Here is a 21734-nt window from a genome sequence, read left to right on the forward strand (position 1 = left end):
TTCGGGACTATGCTGTACTGCTGGAATTTTTTGAAGCACCTTAGTTAGACGCTGCTGATGTTACTCTGGCAAGGCTGAGAAAATCAGAATGGCATCCATGTATGCAAAACAATTTAGGAGTCCTTGAAACATATAGTCCATCAACCTTCCTCATGTTTGTACTGCACTGCAAAGACCAAACATCATGAACCAACTTGCAAATAAATCACAGTGATTATGGCCATATTTTTATGTCTTCCTTGGCTACAGGAATCTGAGTGTACACCTTAGCACAGTCTTAGGACACCGAATGAGGTCACACCACTCCATTCATAGTTATAAACTTGTAGCAAGGGTACAGGGTAATAATCCGGCACAATTCTGACAATGAGATCTTGATAATCTCCACATGGCCTCCATACATCACACTTCTTAGGTACCAAATGAAGTGGGGATCACCAAGGAGTACTCGACACTCGCATAATACCTGCACTCAGCATACTATCAAATCCTGCTTCTGCTGTGACCAGGCAGTTTGGTGCCAAATGTCTAGGTTGACAGCATATGGATGGAACATTGGTAGTTTTAATGTAGTACACCATGTCATGATACAACTCATTTAGCATTCCAGGAGGTCGCATCAAGGCTTCTGCAGTAAGTCCATGTAGAACGTGCTTGTGGATTGTATGAGCTCAGCTGTGTGTGTGGCTGCGATCCTTCGAAATCTGATGTTGATAGGCTGGCGACGTGGTCCACGAGTTGAGTGTGCTTGTGATATGGAAGGAAATCTGCTCCTGTTATGGGTTTCTATACAATGGCAGTCATAAAATCCCATTCTAGGTCACATCACAGTCTGAAGCCAAGATTGATATGGCGTGTGCCCTACACCATTATTGTTGAATCGGTAATGGCAGTCAGACAGAAAGTGGTTGGTGGTCATTTGCTGTGTAACTGCATGTGTGGAAACACACAGGTCTGATCCAGTGTCCACTCAGTATTTTTGCCCCGATTTATGATCACTGGTAAATGAGCAATCAGTCAACACACTTGCATCTGACTGCTGCTGGCATTTGGGTGAGTACATGGCACTGTGCATTTCCAAAATATTCTGTGATACCATCAGACTGAAGGTTGGCCTGTCCCAGAGGTTGAGGAAGATGTAGAAGAACAGCTCCTCAAACGCCACTGGTAGCAGTTTCTGACCTTGCAGTGGTTCTGACAGGTCAACAGTTCATCAAACTGTTTCATCAACAAATCAACCTTGATGGCCAGAAGATCATAATCCATGTATGAAACCACTGTTTATGAAAAGCTCTTACAGGACGCCATCACTGCACTTTGCAGGCATTATGACGTCGAATATCTTGTCCACTAATTCAGCCACTGCATGCAAGGCCATGGTAGTTTGTAATGCAATAACGGCTTTCACTTGAGGTGGTACGCCACTGCTCCACAAGGTACATAAAAGGCTATCAGACACAGTACCAGTATCAACTTTACTCTGTAGGTGCCTCTAGTATTGTGATGGCCTCATGTCACCAACAAACTTGCCGAATACACTCCTCTTGTGAGGTGGACACACTATGTATCGGTTCTGTCTTCAGAAGGGGCTGTGATTACACCTTCAATTTATGTGACAAACTTGTCTAGATGGCTTACCACAATCTTGAATTTAGTAGAGTCTGTCGTAATTTCAGCATAGAGCCTCCACTTCCATGAACCACAGTGCTGGATTGTGTGGCCAGAAGGCAGGTAAATGCACAGCAAGCTGAGAGAGTGAAGGTATAGATTCCATTGGTAAATCGGTCATGTTAAATCTATTTTTCAGTGTATAATGTGGCTAAGTCACACTGGAGTAACCAGTTTTAGAACTTCTAGGAGGTTAGCTAAGTAGGAGATTAGCTAATGACAAATATTCCTGTGTGTTCTTGAAATTTAGCTGTAATACAAGACATAAATTCCAGCATCAAAGGAAGGAACGTATTTTATTCAATGCACAAGGAGGAAGACAATTAATCTCATATAGAAATTAATATTTCTTAGCATCCGACAAATTGTTAACAGTATGTAAACTGTCTCAGAAAAACTAGAAAGAATTGGTCTCTAAGAATAACAGCCATGGAAAGTCCTATTAATTAAGGAGTGCTAAACCAACAAAAACACAATACCTCTGGCAGACAGTGCGGGAAGTCTTTGGCACTTGGCATGTGTATGTTAGCTGACAGCAACTAGCATTTTTGTCACTAAACAATTATAACTCAGCATAGGAAGATTAGGGTTTATTATCCTTTTGTTGCTGGGATTGTTAGAGATGAAGCACAAGTTTGGGTTGAGTAAGGATAAGCAGAGTATTGGCCTGACCTTTTCAAAGTGAATCTTATTATTTATCTTGACAATTTAGGGACATGATGTAGAGCTTGTGAAACTGAAGCCCGCTTTTCTGAAATGCAAACCCTGGACCCTAATCATGACATCAACTCGCATTGTATATATTTCTGTGCTCTGGTGCCTTTGTGAATGACACGTATTGGAAATGATGCATGCAAGGACAGACCTCTGTGGGCCATTAATAGTGATTACCAAGAGCAAATTGATCATGCAGATTGTGACAGTTAAGTTAAAGCACCACATTCCTGACAAACAAATTTTCTTATTAATGATAAACAGGAAACTTACTTTTTTTATAATAGCTGGTGGCACCTTTCATGAACCAACTTCTTTTTTGTTTTAAAATCTCCATTTTTATTGATTTCTCATGAAAGGGACACTTTAAAATCTATTCTTTATGAACCACAAAACAGTCAATCATTGTGAAAGTGTAGCTCACAATAAAAGAAAACATACTGTTCATGATCTTTGTAATGATTTGCAGTATTTCATTGAGCTCATAAAAAGATTGAGCCTTATATGTTTATGTGTATGTTGAAAATAATTAAAGAAAACAATAAAGAAACAAGGAAAAGACCAACAAATGCATTAGTGTTCTTTCTCCAGAATCAGATTTGGGTTCAAGTATTGCATAGGTCTATGGGATTGCTGTTCTTGGTACACCAAGAGTGATTCATCTTCCCTCAAAAATTATATATACTGTGTAATTGATTTCATCAGTAGGTGTAACAATCACACAATAAAATTAAAATAACTATATGAGGTCTGTTCAAAATATTATGGAACATTCGTAATATCGCACCAATGGAGTATTGGAGAGAAATGTGGTTGGCATCCTTGCTCATGCCTGTATTTAATGTGTAACTGCTGGAAGTTTCATTGTTGAATGTCTGTCAGTTATTGTTCAGTGCTGTATTTAGTGGAATGTTGTGTAGCACAGTTTGTAAATTCTGAAGTGGGAGTAGAGGAGCAGTGCATCTGCATTAAATTTTCCATGAAACTCAAGAAAACCATTACAGAGACACACCAAATGATGCAGGAAGCTGACAATGATGAGTGCTTAAGCCTTACTTGGTTTTACAAATGGTTCACATGGTTTAAAAATAGCTGGATGAAAGTTAAAGATGACCCTCATTCAGGATGCCCTTTAACAACTACCAATGATAATCATGTCAGGAACGTCAATTAAATTGTGACTGCCAATCAAAGACTGACTGTCCAAGAGTTTGCAGAAGAATGTAAGATTTCAGTTGGATCATATCATGAAATTGTGAAATAGCATCTTGGAATGCACTGTGTTGCCACCAAGTTTGTCCCATGGCTAATGAGTCAAGACCAGAAAGACATTCACCTCACAACAGCTTTTGGATCATGCAAATGAGAATGAGATGTGGCTTAAGAGAATCTGCTGATGAGATATTGGCCTATGGTTAGATGTTGAGCCCAAGGTTCAATCTTCACAATGGCTTGGGGAAGGTTCTCCAAGACCAAGAAGAAGCTCATCAGATCACGTCAAATGTCAAAACCCTGCTGATAGTTTTCTTTGACTCTGACGGGTTAGTTCATCATGAATGGCTGAGATTTGGCAAAACAGTTCATGGCTACTGTATCACAATAACGCACCCACACATTCATCCCTGTTGGTGCATAACTGTTGCACAAAAAATGAAATTGCTGTGCTGCCTCATCCTCTGTACCTTCCAGACCTAACCCCTGTGGACTTTTTTTTTAAATTTCCAAAGTTGAAAATCCTATTGTAAGGGCAAAGATCTCGACGATGGATAAGATAAAAGAAAATTCACAGGTGGTGCTTCACGCCATCCAGCAAGAGGCATACCAAAATTGTTTCTGAAAGTAGAAATGACATTGGAAATGGTACGTCGATTGTGGAGGAGAATATTTCAATAGAGACCATGCACAATAAGTAAAAGGTAAGTATAGAAAAATTTTGTGGATGAAGTTCTGGAATTTTTTGAGCAGTTCTCATAATATAGTTTACAGCTGTAGCATTAAATATAAGCACTGTTCATATTGCTGCTTAATTTTTTTGTAATTAAACCTCATTTTACTTTTTTTGCATTGGGGTACTTTTCAGTGTAAGGAGACTGTAGAGTTAGCAGGTATATTGGGATGAGGTAGACTGGTGGGATATGTAGAGGCAGGAAGGAGGTGGGAAAGGTTGGGGAATGGTGGCTGGTGGTACAGAGGGGGGCAGCAAGTGTGCAGGGTAGGAATGCAGGACGGAGAGACAGTAGGCACACAGGATAGGAGTACAAGCATGGGCACCAGAGCCAGTGAGTTCATACAGCACACAGTGACTATAATGTGGAGGAGTTGATAGGGAGGAGTGACAAAATAGAGGAAGAGGGAGATTTTTTGCTAGAGAATGTGAGTGAGTGAGTCAGTGGAGACTGAGGACAAGAAGATTACAGGAACAATGAATTGTTGCAAGGTTAATTCACTCGCATCTACATAATACAGGAAAGCTGGTGCTGGAGGGCAGGGGTGGGGGAGGATCCAAAGGACATGTGCTGGGGGGGGGGGGGGGGGGGAGGGGGCAGGAGAAATCCATTTGAATTCCACTGGGTTTCCAGTCCTGCTCTTGACCACAGTTTGGCAATGGCTGATTGGTGGTTGTGCTCACATAGAATGGTTTGCAGGAACTGCAGCAGAGCAGATACAGGACATGATTGCTTTCACAGGTGGCCCCCCTCTCTGATGGGAAAGGATGAGCCTATGAAAAGACTAGTGTAAGAAATGCTGGGTGTGTGAATAAGGCAAGTCTTGCACTGGATCTTTCACTGGGATATGGCCTCTTAAGGTAGGGAATTGGGTGCAGTAGTGGCATAGGAATTGACCAGAAGGTTGTGTGGGATGGATGGTGACAGAATACCACTTTAGGAGGGTTGGGAATAGTTGTGGGTAGGATATCCCTCATTTCAGGGCAAGATGATAGACAGTCAAAACCCTGGCAAAGTGCACAATTCAGTTGTTCCTGTTGAGGATAATATTAGTCGATGAGGGTGGTGCTTCTTTTCAGCTGGTTTCTTGCAGGTGTGTGCCAATACAGTTCAGGAAATCTGTTTGTGGGCTAGGTTTGTTGGGTATTGCCTGTCTTTGTGAGACCTTCAACATCCAGGCAAGGAAATTCTCATCACTGAAATTATGCTGTCCACCAATGCTCAGGCTCTATGGGAGTGGCTGGTCAGTGTGGAAGGGATCACAGCTGTCAAAATGCAGGCACTGTTGATGGTTTGTGGGCTTGATATCTACAGAGGTACGGATGGAACTATCAGCGAGGTGGAAGTTAACATCCAGGATGGCGGAACATTATTCTGAGAAAGACCAGGTGTAATGAACGGGAGAGAAGGTGTTGAGGTTGTGGATGAATGAGGATAGGGAATCTTGGTCCTGGGTCCAGATGATGAAGATATCATCAGTGAACCTAAACCAAACAAGTGGTTTTGGGTTTTCAGAGGGTAGGGAGGTATCCTCTAGATGACTCATAAATAGTTTGGAATGGGAGTGTTAAAATGCCCATGACGAATCTGTTGATTTGTTAATGAATCTTCCCTTCATAACTGAAGTAGTATTTGAAGATGTAACTGGTTAGCTGTGTGAGGAGTGAGGTAGTAGGTTTGAAGTTGGAAGAATGTTGGTAGAGACTGTGTTCAATAGCAGCTAGTCCATGGACATGGAAGATATTGGTGTGTAGGAAGGTGGCATCAACAGTGATGAATAGAGATCCAGGTGGGGATGGTTGAGAGTCAGTAAAGGAACTGGTTTATATTTTTAACAAGAGATGCTAGATGATGAGTAATTGGAGGTGTATGTTGACAAGAGTGGAGATTCTTTCAGAGTGTGAGTGTGAGTGTGAGTGTGTGTGTGTGTGTGAGTGTGAGTGTGAGTGTGAGTGTGAGTGTGTGTGTGTGTGTGTGTGTGTGTAGGTTGCTTTCTACAAGCACAAATGTTAAAGTGTACTCGAAAGCTAGTCTCATAGCAGCTATTCATCACCCAGAATCTATCACTCACTTGATCAAACACCACATGACATTACAAGCAGTTTTGCCTTTTTCCAAAACAAACATCATAGTGTCCAGAATTGCTCTCTTGAGTGCACCACTCTGAAAAGTGCTCTCCCTTCTTCCAGAACAAACATCATAGTGCCCAGTATTGCTCCCTTGAGCGCACCACTCTGAAAAGTCTCTCTCTCTCTCTCTCTCTCTCTCTCTCTCTCTCTCTCCACTTGACTCCAGTGGTGTTCTGCCACTGTCTGCTTTTCCATCAGCTAAAGCCCAACCCTATTAAAATACTTGATTCTTAAAGTCTACAGACATGATGTGACCCAACTTGACCATTTCCTGGAGTAAACCAATATATTACAATATTTAAATAATAAATGTAAACGTTCGATCACACTCAGACTATGCAGAATAAATATAAATAAAGATTTGCTCATAAATAAATAAGCCAGTATTCTTGTGCAAGTGTACTCATGTTAAATGACAACAGATTGTCATTGAACATTGTTTAAGCAATTATTTAGGCCTGCTTGACAGAAGCGTCTTTTGGCCCTGTTTTCAAGGACTGTATTAGTTAATACATGTGACCAACCAATTTTTAAATTATCATGATTTTATATTAACAATTATAATTGGTAGTTAAATAAATATCTAGCAAAAATAATAACATATTCATTAAAGAAATACACCAGTATGACACAATATGAGGTAGTCATGCCTCATTCATTTGGTGTGTTACTGTAGAGAATGCTATGTTATAACAGACATTGCATAATGAAAGGATATAAAAAACATAATAAATCAAGAAGTAAAATAGATACAAATACACAGCTTTTGGGGATGATGATGGCTATAGTGTAATGCTGTTGTGTGGGATGTCGTTTGTTTGAAATCACATGAAGCATTTAAGAGTTGTTAATTCAGAGACTCATTATGGAAATGTTTAGTCAATGTAAAAAATTAACTTCTGTAGTTTTACAGATATTGAAAATGTTGTATCATTGGATATATCTCAGAAAAAATGAGATTGAAGATTTATTCAGATTTGCCTTTTTATCTGACTCTGATTTACAGTCAACTTTCAAAAAGCTGTAAGAAGCCATCTTTCAGATTGTCTGAAAGTCCACCTTTGCTGGGGCATAGTCAGTCCTCTTAAATGAGTGACCACTGTCAAGATGCTCCAAAATTGGGTTTTTACTCGCTTTCTGTTACTCACGCAATGTCTCTGCACCTGGGGCCGCCTGGAGTTAGTCATGCCACCCCACATCCTCGGCCCAAGGGCCTGCTACCATTCAGGCGTAGAAACAATTCACCTTGCCTCATAGCAGTTCTAGGTGGGAGAATCGCTCACCTACATATGTGTAACATTATAATATACTTAATGTATGTGGAAGTATAGTCATTGAGTGACTGTAGAAGAACTGAAGATGACTTGGGCAGAATTTCTATTTGATTTAATGAATAGCATCTTGCACTAAACTTAGAAAAATGTAGCTTGAAGAAGATGTATAGGAAAAACAATCATGTAATGTTTGCATAGAGTATTAGAGGTGTGCTGCTTGACACAGTCATGTTGTAGCTAGGCATAACACTGCAAAGCTAAATGAAATGTAATGAGCATGTAAGGACAGTTGTAGGGAAGGCAAATGGTTGACTTTGTTTTATTGGGAGAGTTTTAGAAAAGACTAGCCCATCTGCCAAGGAGACTGCTTGTGGAACATTTGTGTAACCCATTCCTGAGAACAGCTCACGTGCCTGGGGTCTCCACCATGTAGGATGAAAGGAGGACATCGAAGCAATACAAAACCATGCTGCTAGATTTATTACCGGTATCTTTGATCAACATGGAAGAGTTATGGAGATGCTTTGTGAATTCAGATAGGATTCCCTGGAAGAAAGACACATAGATCATTGTTTTTCCCTTGCTCCATTTGCAAATGGAGTAGGAAAAGAAATGACTAGTGATGGTGCATGGTTCCAAACACCAAGGACTATGTATAGGATTTTATTAGCAATTGGAGGTTGTGTTGGACCACTGGGGAAGGATCATTGTGGCAGAGCTATCCCCCACTCCCCAACACACACACACACACACACACACACACACACACACACACACACCACATCAGCTTCTCTGAACTATGTAGATGGAGTTATCCATAACAAACATTCTTTGTTCCCATAATCCTCCTGGCACCAATATCCGCTAACCCACTGCATCCACACCCCATACCCAACAGTCTCTCCTTCCTCTGTCCTGTCAGCTCTTCCCAGACCCTGTTAATCACCCTTCCCCAATCCTTCCTGTTGTCCCTTCTCCCTCTACCCACCCTACTCAGTACCATCTCTCAGCCAATTGTACCTAATGAACTGCAGTCCCAGTGTGCGGAAGGGGGAGGGAGGGGAGTTTTCAATCTTTTTGTGTCATTGTCAGCAACTTAACACTTCTACTATTTGGTGAGCTATATTTGTCTCATTTATTCCTGAACTACTTACATTCTTCCAGTACTTTCCTTGCTGCATTTATGATTTTTCAAAAAATAACACAAAGTATGACTATTTGCCCAATTCTTTGAATAAAAACAAGTATATTATTAATATGTATAATGATTTAAGCAGAAAGAACTCATCTGCAAGAACAATTGATGGTATTTTGAAGATGGTCCTTACCACCAGTAACCCTCCAAAATGAACTGAAGGATGTCCTCATATCTCTCTTATTCTATTGGTCTGATTAACCATGACCTATAGATAAAAACTACTGAAAAACTGAAACAGTATTCTGCATCTACTGCTTAATTATATGCAAATTGTATGTATGGGGGAGGGCAGGGGAGAGGACTTATTTGGAAATTCAGGCATGTCTACACAGACACCTAAGCATGTTTTAAGACAAGTAAAAGCATATTAGTGTTAATTCTCAGTATTAAATAATACAGTCCATAACTGTGAAATCAGAAGTAGACACTAGACACTATTCATAGGAAAGTATTATATGATAGGTATCAAATTTTTTTGGTGTGTGTGTGTGTGTGTGTGTGTGTGTGTGTGTGTGTGTGTGTGTGTGTGTGTGTTAACCACTATGTCACCCTTACACAGTGGCTTTGCACAACTGCACAGACTACCCTAGCAACCCTCTATCCTCACTCCAAATTCCCATTCTCACCTCAGCGCACTTTGGACTTTGTATTGAGGAGGGAGGCACACTAGAGTATTCCATGCCATTGTTCAAAGTCACTGAGCCGTGGTGGCATAGAGGTTAGTGTATCTGCCTAAAAAGCAGGAGACCTGGATTTGAATCCTGGCCTTGGTACAAATTTTCATTTATTGCTTCAGTCTCTATATGTACATCATATATGTCTGAGACCTGGGAAGGCCTCTGAAACCACATATTTTCATTTGATTAAAAGCACCTGTGTCTAGGTTTCAGGCAGGGCCGCCCATTTCATTTGATGCTGAGGTGCTATTCCAGTACAATTTGAGAGCCTCTGCAATGCTGTTAGAGTTTAGGGCTTGGGCATGAATGAGAATTTGGACTGAGAAGAGAGACATGATAGGATAGTCCATGCAGTAGTGGAAAGCCCCTGAGCCAGGATAGCGTAGAGGCTAGTGCATTTGCCTAGTGAGCACAAGATCTGGGTTCAAATCCTGCCCTTTGTACAAATTTTCTTATGTTGATCCAGTCTGCATGGATATTGTGTTTACAATCATGCATAATGTGTGATAAACTAACAATGTGGTGGATAGTATATTTTCAGGTTTCTAGTCACGTTGTCAATTCCATTTTGCACATAATGTGCTGTCAATTATCTCCAGGTGCTCTGAGCACTGTTATTATGTGTGCTTTCAACCTGCACTTGATTACTGATGTTGTGATCCAATTTATAGGTGAATTTTTCTTCCATCACTTTTTTTGGCTCTGACAAATGAATATTGATTGGAATGTCCTAGTAAACTGAATGCTGGATTCCCAGCCTTGCTTGAATTGAAGCCTCTGTCTCTGTTTACAAGATTTTATTAAATTCTTGGTTTCACAAGATCCTTAATTATTCTGGTGCAAAGACAGATCCTGCACCACATTACAGTCAATGGTACCACATGTTAGGGTTTCTTCCTGTTCCAGTCATGTATGGAGTGTAGGAAGAATGACTGCTTACATGACTTTGTGCATGCTGTATTTAGTCTAATTTTGTCTTCATGGACCATATGGATGCAATATGTTGGGAGCTAAAGAATATATCTAGATTCCTGAATGAGAGTCCAATGTTTTAATCACTGCACCATCCTACTTGGTCATATTCTCATGGAGTATAGTATACATTAAGGTCTTTTAGAGAGCTATGTCATTTTTAATGTAACAAAGTAGACCTTTTTTATCAACGTTGGCGGCAATGAAATACATTGGATGATTGGATGCCATATTTGCAAACCAGTCTTCTAATTCCCCTGGAGATGGGGCCAGCAGCCCTTGGTTTTTCTTTTTCCTTCTTAATCCTGATCTGTTCTGTAAGTGGTGTTCGTTTTGACTACATAACACAGTAGCTTCATCAATCTGAGAAGAATCTTTTTTTTTAAGCGCTACTACTAGGTATCAAATTTTCTTAATGATCCCATGCTTTTGTGATGAGCTCTGTGGATCTTTGTACTCAGCACATCATCTGTTTGTGATTATGATGATGAAAAGCATGTAGTAATAGGTTTGTATTTGGATTTTCTGTATACAGTGACCAACGAATTTGTCTCTGTTATAGGTGTCGGACCCTTGTTTAGAAACTCTTTCATATATGAGGGTAATTCAATTATTATCCACCAAGTAGTTATAAAATTTTATTGTAATCAAATTGGAAACTTACAAGAACATCATTTTTCAACACAGTCTCCTTGCGTTTCAATGCACTTGGTCCATCATTGTACAAGCTTCCTGATGCCCTCATAAAAGAAGGTTCTCGGCTGAGCTGCAATCCACAAATGCACCGCTTCTTTCACTGCTTCATCCGAGACAAATCGACAGCCCCTTAATGCCTGCCGGCCGAAGTGGCCGTGCGATTAAAGACTGCAGCGTCTGGAACCGCGAGACCGCTACGGTCGCAGGTTCGAATCCTGCCTCGGGCATGGATGTTTGTGATGTCCTTAGGTTAGTTAGGTTTAACTAGTTATAAGTTCTAGGGGACTAATGACCTCAGCAGTTGAGTCCCATAGTGCTCAGAGCCATTTGAACCTTAATGCCTGTTTGAGTGGGCCAAACAAGATAGTCAGAAGGGGCAAGATCGGGACTATATGGGGTATGATCCAGTACTTCAAATATGAGTTTCTGGGATGTTTCAGCAGTGTGGGCAGCAGTATGCGGACGGGCATCATCATACAACAACACAACACCTGTTGAGAGCAATCCTCGGCGTTTGCTTCAAATTGCAGGCTTTAGCCTGGCAGTAAACCTCTCACTGTAACATACACTGTTTATTGTTATGCCCCTTTCCCCATAAAGCTCCAGTATTGGACCTTGTGCATCCCAAAAAACCGTAAGCATCAGTTCACCTGTGGACGGTTGGGTCTTGAACTTTTTCTTGCAAGTTGAATTTGGATGTTTCCATTCTGTACTCTGCTGTTTCCACTCTGGCTCTTAATGATGGATCCATGTTTTGTCACCAGTAATGATCCTGTCTAAGAAGTTGTCCTTCGTTACCATAGTGATCCAAATGTTCTCTGCAGATGTCCAAGTGCATTTGTTTATGCAACTGTGTGTGTTGTTTTGGGACCAATCTCGCTCAAACTTTTTGAAACCCAAGTCTGTTGTGGATGATTTCATAGGCAGAACCATGACTAATTTGCAGATGATGTGCCACTTTGTCAATAGTTAATCGTCTGTCTAAGAGAATCATTTCACGTGAATGCTCAATGGTTTCTTCATTTGTGGCGGTAAATGGTCATCTGGCTCCTTCATCATGCATAACACTTGTGTGACCTTTTTGGAATTTTTCAATTCATTCCTAGACACTCCATTGTGGCAAAACACTGTTCCCATACTGTACCAAAAGTTATCAATGAATTTCAGCCCCTGATACACCTTCCGACCACAAAAAAAATGATCACTGAATGTTGCTCTACTTTGGTGCAAATAGACAGCAGAGCATCCATGATTAACAGCATGACAGCGATAACAAAATTAACTTAGCAGCTTGAAAATTACAAAGATATAACAACAAACAAACAAAGTATGCATCATCAACACAAAATGACAGCACTACCAAAATAAACAAAAATATAACTAAATTGCGGATAATAGTTGACTTACCCTCGTATTTTATGCCAGGAGAGCAAGAATTTAGATGTTCAGAAGCTTGGCATCTGACATTCTGTGTGTTGAGATTTCACTGGTCACCTCAACTGTTAGAGACAAAAACACTGGAAAGATGTACCTTTCATGGAATAGCAGCATGGGTGAGAGGAAACAAATGCACATGAAATGGTGCAGCATCTGCTAGAAGTCGAACTTAACTGTAAACTGGAAAATGACTCCACCAATACCTCATAGCCTCATTGGGGTCCAGGGAGCAATCACACATATGACAGCTGCTCAGAGTGCATGAAGAAGATCACTATTTCAGTTATTAAAATATATTTCCAAATTAGTTAATGATTTTTTGCTTCATGGAGTACATCATCACGTAGAACTTTTTAAAAGAAATTTCCACCCTTTGACTATAAATTAGTATCAATTTATTTCACACAATCATGATTTCATCTTTATAACCATTCTCAAGAGCAAGTTGATCTATGGGCATGATGAAACCAGGCCACAGCAATTTATTGGCTGTCAGATATGCATTACAATTTGTTAATGTTTATTCATTATGTGCATTGTCAGCCATATTGTGTATCTTTCATATGTACTCATCCTCAGGAATCCAGTGTTCATTTGCTGGACACGGGCTTGGCAAACCTCGGGTTCCTGAGATGGGGGCAAGTAAGTGCCACCAGTCTTCTGTCACTGTAAGCTCTGAGCATGCTTCAGCTACCACTGTAATGCATGGCAATAGAACACTGTGTGTCACATGGAATGAAGATCTTCGCTTGACTGCCTGTATCACAGGGATGGTAAAAACCTATATTTACATAAACCCCCATTCTCAAGGTGTGCTGCACACCAATGAGTTGCATGGCTGCTGAGGGGAACAGTCATTAATGGGCAACCTGTGGGGAACCTGCTGCATCTAAGTTGTATAACGCTTACCTAGGCACACGGGGCTTGTCTAGGTGGACTTTTTATTTCTATAGCTGCTCATTGGATTGAGATGGAACACTCAAAATTCTCTCGTTCTCCTGCCAGCAGAACAGGTCTGCCGCTGGTATCTACTGACTTTCCAGTCTAACAGAATGGTTCATGTAGCCAGCACTCCAAACTCAGGAGTATTCAGAATTGTAGTATCTGTAGAAGCAGAATGCATGCTACTTGTCAAAATGTGTTTTTTATTGGTTACAAGGAAAGAGGAAAGCTTTAAAAATATACCACCTTCGTACATTCAAAAGGATTTAGAGGGCATTGCAGGTATGTTAAAATCAGTTAAGCATTTGCAAAATTGGACACCATTGCTCAAATCCTCAAGTGCCCACCAAGCTACAAACATGCATAAAGCCAAATGCCTTGGAGAATATACCACTGAACCTGACCTCTGAACCACGTTGAACTACAGCACAGATATTGTTATCTGCAGGGAGTTAGTGGACTGCTCCAAAGAATACATGAAAGTTGAGGGGCTCCAAGAAGGCAGTGTAGATATACAGAATGTCATGGAAAGGGTGGAAGGCTATCTGATTAAATCTGATGCATTCATCTTCACTTTTAACTGTATGAAACTACCAGAGCACATCACAACAGGTTTTCTGTGCGTAAAAGTGCAGCTCTATGTCCCCAGCCCAATGCACTGTTTTAAATGCCAGCACTTTGGGCACACCACTCAAGGAAGTAAGGGAGAAACCACTTGTGGCAAATGTGGTAAGGTGCCCACAAAGCAGTCAGATGTTCGTCTCCTCTGAAGTGCCCCTGCTCTGGGCATCACCCTGTCTGGAGTAGGGACTGCAGTGCCTTCCTCAAAGAAAGGAAGATACAGGAGATAAAGACAATAAAGTGCATCCCATATGGTGAGGCCAAAAAGGGTGATGCATCCTCTTACATTTGCTGCCTCCTTTGCTTTGTTTGTTAAACAGCCGTTTCAGAAAACTGATGTTGCTACACAAACAGAGATTGCTACTGTCAGCTTAGTACCTGCATTTGTCAATGAGCTTGTGCTGCTGCAGTTACTTTGAAGTCCATACCTTCTGCAAGAACATCAGACAAGGTCGTCATAGCTGATGCTGCAGTGCTCACTACTCATCCGGAGGTTCAGTCTGGGCTCTGAATCCTCCCCAGGCAAAAAAATCAAAGCAAAGGCAAAGTATCAGCTGCTGATGGGGACAGGAAGCAAGTGATCTGACAATATCAAATTCACTTTATCCGACATCTTGCATGATTCATCTTCACAGTTGATGGACTTTGATGTCAGCCTAGGGCACTCATCTTGCCCCAACACCTAGTCTCCACTCACTTTGAGCTCTCCTCCCCTGTAGAAAGACAGGGTGAAAATGCAACCCCTGTAATAAATGACTCCCATACTATACTGGAACATTAAGGGGCTCAGGACACATGTGGAGGAACTGAAACTCCTAGCACAGAAAGACCTCCTGTGGTTGCATTTGCAGGAAATGCATTTTAAAGCATACGATGCCCCTATAGTATGGGGCTATACCCTTAATAACAAGGATGACACAACTGGGGAAAAGGTCGAGGGAGGGGTTGTTGTGTTTGTCAATAACACATACCCCTCCTCTGCTCTCTCCTCACGCGGTTGCAGTTGAAGTTCTTGTGTGTTGGAGGAGCACTGTTTGCTGCTGTATTTACTTCACCAAGATACAACTGACTCTGAGGCTCTAACAGATCTTATAGAACAACTCCCCCAAACATTTGTCCTACTGGGGGACTTCAATGCCCATCATATATTGTGGGGCTTGATCCCTACTTGCCCTTAGCGAAGGGTTTTGGGAGAGCCTCATGATGTCTTACGAGCTGTGCATCCTTAACAACGGCACTCCCACTCATTTCTGTCTGCTACTGGGTCATTATCAACCATCAACCCCTCTTTCTGCTCTCCATTCCTCTTGGCCTCTATTCAGTGGGAAGTGATAATTGATTATCTTCATTCCAGTGATCACTTCCCACTCTGCATTCACTTACTGAATGGAGTTCTACCTGAAAGAACACAGCCATGATGGATAACAGCAGAGCTGACTGGATGCTGTTCAGCCTCTTGGCTATGTTTGAATGCCATGACAGTATCCAGTAGTGGGTGGACCACATCACATGAGTGATCCACCATGCCACTGACTGCTCCATATCGAAGTCCTCAGTCATCTTAAGAGGCAGCTTGTTCCTTGATGGACTGCTGGGTGCTGTTAAGTAATCTGGGTCTGGCATGTGTCCCTTCTGTGTTTTAAGTGCCACACAGTGGCGAAAAAGCTCACAGCCTTTTGGTTAACAAGGGCCAAGGCTCAGTGTATCACCAGCGAGAGCGAAAAAAGATTATTGGAAGTGTTTCTGAACTCCATCAGCTGTTCCACTTGTGCTACACCATTATGGGAAGCCTTCATGAGGATTTTGGGTAAAAGAGGTAGGCTACCTTTAGCAACATTGTTGAAACAGGGGTGTCTCCAAACATTGCCCAGAGACATAACTCAAATAATGGGAGAGCATTTTGCAGTGGTTTCTGCCAATTCCAGCCAGGATCCAGCTTTCAGCCACTACCACGTGACTGTAGAGAGAGGCATGTTGGACTTTAGTTCCAACAGTTCCGAGTCTTGCAACTGCCCATTCTCCATGCGGTAGCTGGATTTGGCACTGTCTGATGCTCGTGATGTGGCACCCAGCCATGACTAAATCCAGTAAAGCAGCTACAGTACTTACAGTGTCCAAGAAAATCCTCTTGTGATGTTAATATTGCTGACAGGCTAATTCCCCAACTCATGATGGGAAACAATTTTGATCCTTCATCTCAAACCTGGAAAGGACCAAATGTGTCCCACTAGCTATCAGAGTAAACTATTCTCAGTCAGCTACACCAGAGGGTCTTTCATTGTCATCCCTCCATCTTCATTTTGTCCATTCTGTTAAGATGGCTTTTTAGGTACAGAACCAATGATGTGCTGCCAAATAGTTTTGTGCACGAAAATGATGTTCCACAGAGCAATGTTTTACTTGTTACTCTCTTTGGCATAGCCATTAATGCTTCTTATTTATGGATGATTTCTCTCTTCTGCTCTTTTTCCAATACCAAAACTGTGAGTCATCGACTGGAACTTACAGTAAAGAGTTTGGAGGAGTGAGCTACAAGGGCTGGTTTTACATTCTGTGTTCATTTTAATCATTGTCATATTTTTAATTTGCCCAAATTGTGAACATGGCACACCATTCTCCCTTTTAAAGACTCTGTGAGGTTTCTGGATTTAATTTTTTAATCCAAATGGTCATTGTCACCACACCTAAAGGACCTAAAGACAAGGACCCAGAAGGCACTGAACATATCGAATGTCTGGAATGCAGAGGGCGTGTCTGCTAAAGTTTATAGGCCCATTGTATGATCATGTTTGGACTATGGATGTATAGCATATGGTTCAGCGAGGCCTTCTTACCTAAAGATAACTATCGCTGAACACCATGAGGGCATCAGGCTGGCTATGGTGCTTATAGGGCCAGCCCCATACTCAGCCTCTGTGCTCAACTGGTGAACTACCACTTACCATCTGACAGAAACTCCTTGTGGTGCATCAAGTGTGTGCATTCCTCGCTACTCCCAATTCAGCAGCATACCATACTGTTGCTCGGCCAACTATGGAACACCTCTTTACAAATTGCCCATGGGCGGCAAGGTCTTAAAGGATTTGTGTGAAGTGTGTGTTGGAGAACCTTGGTGTGAGACATATATAGGTCCAAATCCAGGATTATAATTGACTGCCATCTTGGTTATTATAGAGGCCCAGAATAGTTATAGACTTGGTGCAGTATAGGAGAAGCTTCATTCCTGCTTCTTTTTCATACAATATTTTCTGGCATTTTAAATTAGCACTGCAACTACGCAATTGTATAAAAGGATGGATCTAAACAAGGGAATTCTGTTGGTTGTTCTGTTGTTTTCCTGGACCATGTTCTCAAGATTTGGTTGTCTCCAGAGTTCACTATATTTGATGCTGAATTATCTGCGACACTGAGGGCACTGGAGTAGATGAGATGTGCCATGCCTGCCAAATTTCTCATCTGTTCTGACTCCCTCAGTGCCCTTCAGTCTCCGCAAGATGATAATGTAGTCTAGGATATCCAGGACACCCTTCTCTACTTAGAAAGACTATCAATGACATGTCTTTATGCTGGGTGCCAGGGCACATGGTTATCGTGGGGAGTGAAAGGATGGATGTAGCAGTCAAGGTGACATATCATGATCCTCATTTGGTTATTTCAATGATGACATGTCATTTAGGCAGGTCAGCTTGCACTTGAAAATGGCTATAAAGCTGAAATCATGATTGTGTGAAATAAATGAAGCATAATTTATGGTCAAATGGCAGAAATTTCTTTCAAAAAGTTTACAGAGTAATTTGGTAGAAACCCAAAAACATACCACAAATGAATCACTCTGAGAAAATCTCAGAATATAATAATGTGAAACTTAAAAGGGAGCAAATGAAATTAATGAATAAGGTAATTATACAGTGTGATTTTTTTTTTCGTCATGTACAATCTCTAGGGATTGATCGATGAGAAGATACGGAACAAAAACGTCTAATGAACTTATGTCCAGAAATGCTACAGATCATTTGTTACAGAGATTCCAGTCTAATACACACTGTACCATGCAGTTAGTTACAGTATGCCTGGTTCCTCCTGGAAGGTGGTATTGCTCCTCACGTCATGCCCTAGTGCACTCTCCTGCCATAAACATTGGTAATGTTGTGTCCAGTTCACTTCTCTTACTGACCTACCTCGTAGTAGATGTGATACAGTGTTGTACACAACAGTTCTGTATTCAAATCAAGAGCTTGTCGATACGGTGGTGGCTTACAGAAAGGCAAATGGCAGTGAGCAGTGGGCAACAAGGGTGTATCAAGAGACCTATCCCCACCGACTTTAACCACAGCATTCAATGTTTGCAACAGTGTTTCACTGTTTGTCTGAGACAGGGTTTCATAAGAGTCATCTGTGGGATTGTTTGCAGAACCCCCACGGTACAGTGACAGCAAATCATCAGCATCGGTGCAGCTGGAATGAGTGGGCTGGAATTATTGGCAGTCATATTTTGAGACCAGTCTTCCATCCACATCACATAACAGGATGGAACTATAGGTGTTCTGTGGGTGACTTCACCTCCCCTGCTACAAGAAGTGCCAATGATGATTCAAAGGTTATGTGGCTGCTACATGCCAGTGCTCCAGCCCACTTCATCATTAATGTCCAGATGCATCTCGATCATGTCTTCCCTTGTCAATCGATCAGACAATGGGATTCTGTTGCGTGACGTGCTTATTCACCGGATCTCAACTCGTGCGATTTCTGGTTAGGGGGCCATCTCAAAAGTGTCTTTTATGCAGAGCCCATTCCAGATCTGGAGACACTGGAGCAGCCTTCAACACTGTTTGGATGCAGCCTGGCCGATGTGAACGTGTGAGACAGAACATGCTACGGCACATATACACGTGCGTTAAGGCACACGGAAACCATTTTCAACACATACTGTAACTGTGGCTGCATAGTACAGTGTGTGTTAGACAGCAGTGTCTGTAACAAAGTATGATTGAATAAATTGTCTCTAGCATGGAAACCATGTATTTCTGGACATAAGTTCATTAGATCGTTTTTGTTCTATATCCTCATACCGATCGATCCCTAGAGTTTGTAAATGGGGGAAAAATCATTCTGTATACAAAGTCTAACCAAATAAGTAATTTATCAAAAGTAAGCTAATTTACATGAAATTCTTAAATGAAAATATTCACCTTCCACACTCAGAATAGCTACACTTTTTTTATATGTGAACTATTTTTGTGGATCGCCCATTGGCAAAGGATCTGTATTGTGACAGTCACTGCTGCACAACTCCTGTTAGTGCAACTGTATACTAATGAGATGAATTACACACACACACACACACACACACACACACACACACACTCACACACACCACAGGCATAGAAATTTTTTGATTCCTCTAACCAGAAATTGTCATTAATTGTTTGCCCTATCCACTTGCAAAATTCTAGGTCATTGGTGTGGCTCACTTCCAGCCTACTCAGTGTGTAACAATCAAAATAAGTCAGATTAAGGTAAAAATAAACTGTCTGTATATCCAATAATCCTGATGAAGATCTGCACAGTTCCTCTATGTTATAGTTTGTCATTCAATGATGGTGAGTGGGGTGAGGGAGGAGGCGGCAAGGACATTGCTCCCTTCATTAATCCTGTACCCAAATTGTTGTATCCTAGCCAGTAATGCCACCCGAGCCCGCTGCCAAAAGGTTGGCAGCATCAAAGTTTGGACGCCGTCCGCATAAGCAGCGCCAGCGAGAGAGGAAATCGCCGCAAGTCTGCGCGCGCCACGGCTGGCTTCTGGCTTCTTAAGCGCTGGAGTCGCGAGCGCTAGGACAGTTCTGCATTCGCCGCTCAGTTGTGTACTCGCCACCGAATTGTGTACTTGCTAGTCAGTTGTGTGTTCATCGCAGCAGAGTTGTTGTTTGTCGTCAGCCGACGCTGACCTAGCCGCTCTGACTTGAACTAGACAGATTTCCGTAGACACGGAGTTCACGACCTTGTTTCTGTATCTTAGTGAATAAAGATAAGTACCGACTTTTATTTAATCTGAGTGTTTGGGCTTTCATCTTTCTGTTCACTGTTCCAGCGGACCGGTCGGCCCGCTATTAAAAGTGTGGCGGTGACTTCGTAAGCCATTTCCACAGCCAAGTGTTTGTCGCTACGAACACCGCCACAAAACAAATAATTCTAACTTCCAACAATGTATGGGCCCTGGCCTCATCACACACTCAACAGTACATCTTTTTTTAGAGAGTTCTTTAAAAATCTCTGTTATACACTGTTCTTAAATATTTTCAAAGTCTATAACAGCAGAATAATTTTAATTTGCTGACAGAATAACAAGGTTTGTACATCTCTCACAACTGAACTGTCCATTATCTTGGAGTTGTAAGTATGTTCTGTGAGTTACGTTGTTGCTTTCAGTCTAAACTGACACACACACAGGTGTACTGTACTGAGGGTCAGGGAAGGAAATTCCTCCTTCTCACACCCCACCCCCCTGGAAGTAAGAATTATTGTCTTCACAAACCTAACTCATATTCTCACATAGACACACATCAGTTCAGTGACAGTTTGAAGAAAGCCACAACATATGGTGAATACTAACCAATGCCAAGTGTACCCAGAGCCATCTGTTGTGAAATCTCAAAACTATTTTTCCATCCACTTCTTCTCCTTGTAACTGAAAATACCAGATGCCTTTGGGTTCTAAAATCTTTCAGTAGTGTTGTACTTTCAGTTTGTGATGTTTACCCTCATATTACAAGCCAATGTCAAAAACATCTAAAATGTGAATATAGAAAGTATTGATAAGTGTCTGAGTGAGACTTCCTGGTAGATGAAAACTGTGTACCAGACCAGAACTCAAACCTTGGACCTTTAGCTTTTCATGGGTAAGTGCTCTACCAACTGAGCTACCCGAGCTCAACTCATAAACCAACCTCACACCAGTGTCCTATCTACCACACTTCACAGAAGTTCTCCTGCATAACTTTTGCATGGCTGTCACTCCTGATAGAAAGGATATTGCAGAGATATTGTGTAACCACAGAGTGGGGTATGTTTTCATTCTGCAGCAGAGTGTGTGCTGACATGAAATTTCCTGACAAATTAAAACTGTGTACCAAACCAGCACTTGAACTTGAGACCTTTGCCTTTCACAGGCAAGTGCTCTACTGACTCTTTTTTTCCAGGAGTGCTAGTCCTGCAAGTTATGCAGGAAAATTCCTGTGAAGTTAGAAGGTAGGAGAAGCAGGACTGGCAGAAGTAATTCTCTGAGGACAGGTTACAAGTCATGCTTGGGTAGTTCAATCAGTAAAGCACATGCCCATGAAAGGCAAAGATCATGAGTTCATTTACAGTCTGGCACACAGTTTTAATCTGCCAGGAAGTTTCATATCGGCACACATTCTGCTGCAGAGTGGAAAAATTAATTCTGGATGTGTCAGTGTTACATG

The 21734-nt window shown here is 41.6% G+C and overlaps 1 protein-coding gene across 1 annotated transcript in view; it reads left to right on the forward strand.

The window, feature by feature from the left end:
* LOC124787855 (CLIP domain-containing serine protease B9-like) overlaps positions 1–21734 on the forward strand; it is a 183335-nt gene that overhangs the window by 61081 nt on the left and 100520 nt on the right. The window lies entirely within an intron of this gene.

The sequence above is a fragment of the Schistocerca piceifrons genome, chromosome 1 (genome assembly GCF_021461385.2).
Source record: "Schistocerca piceifrons isolate TAMUIC-IGC-003096 chromosome 1, iqSchPice1.1, whole genome shotgun sequence".
NCBI classification, from domain to species: domain Eukaryota; kingdom Metazoa; phylum Arthropoda; class Insecta; order Orthoptera; family Acrididae; genus Schistocerca; species Schistocerca piceifrons.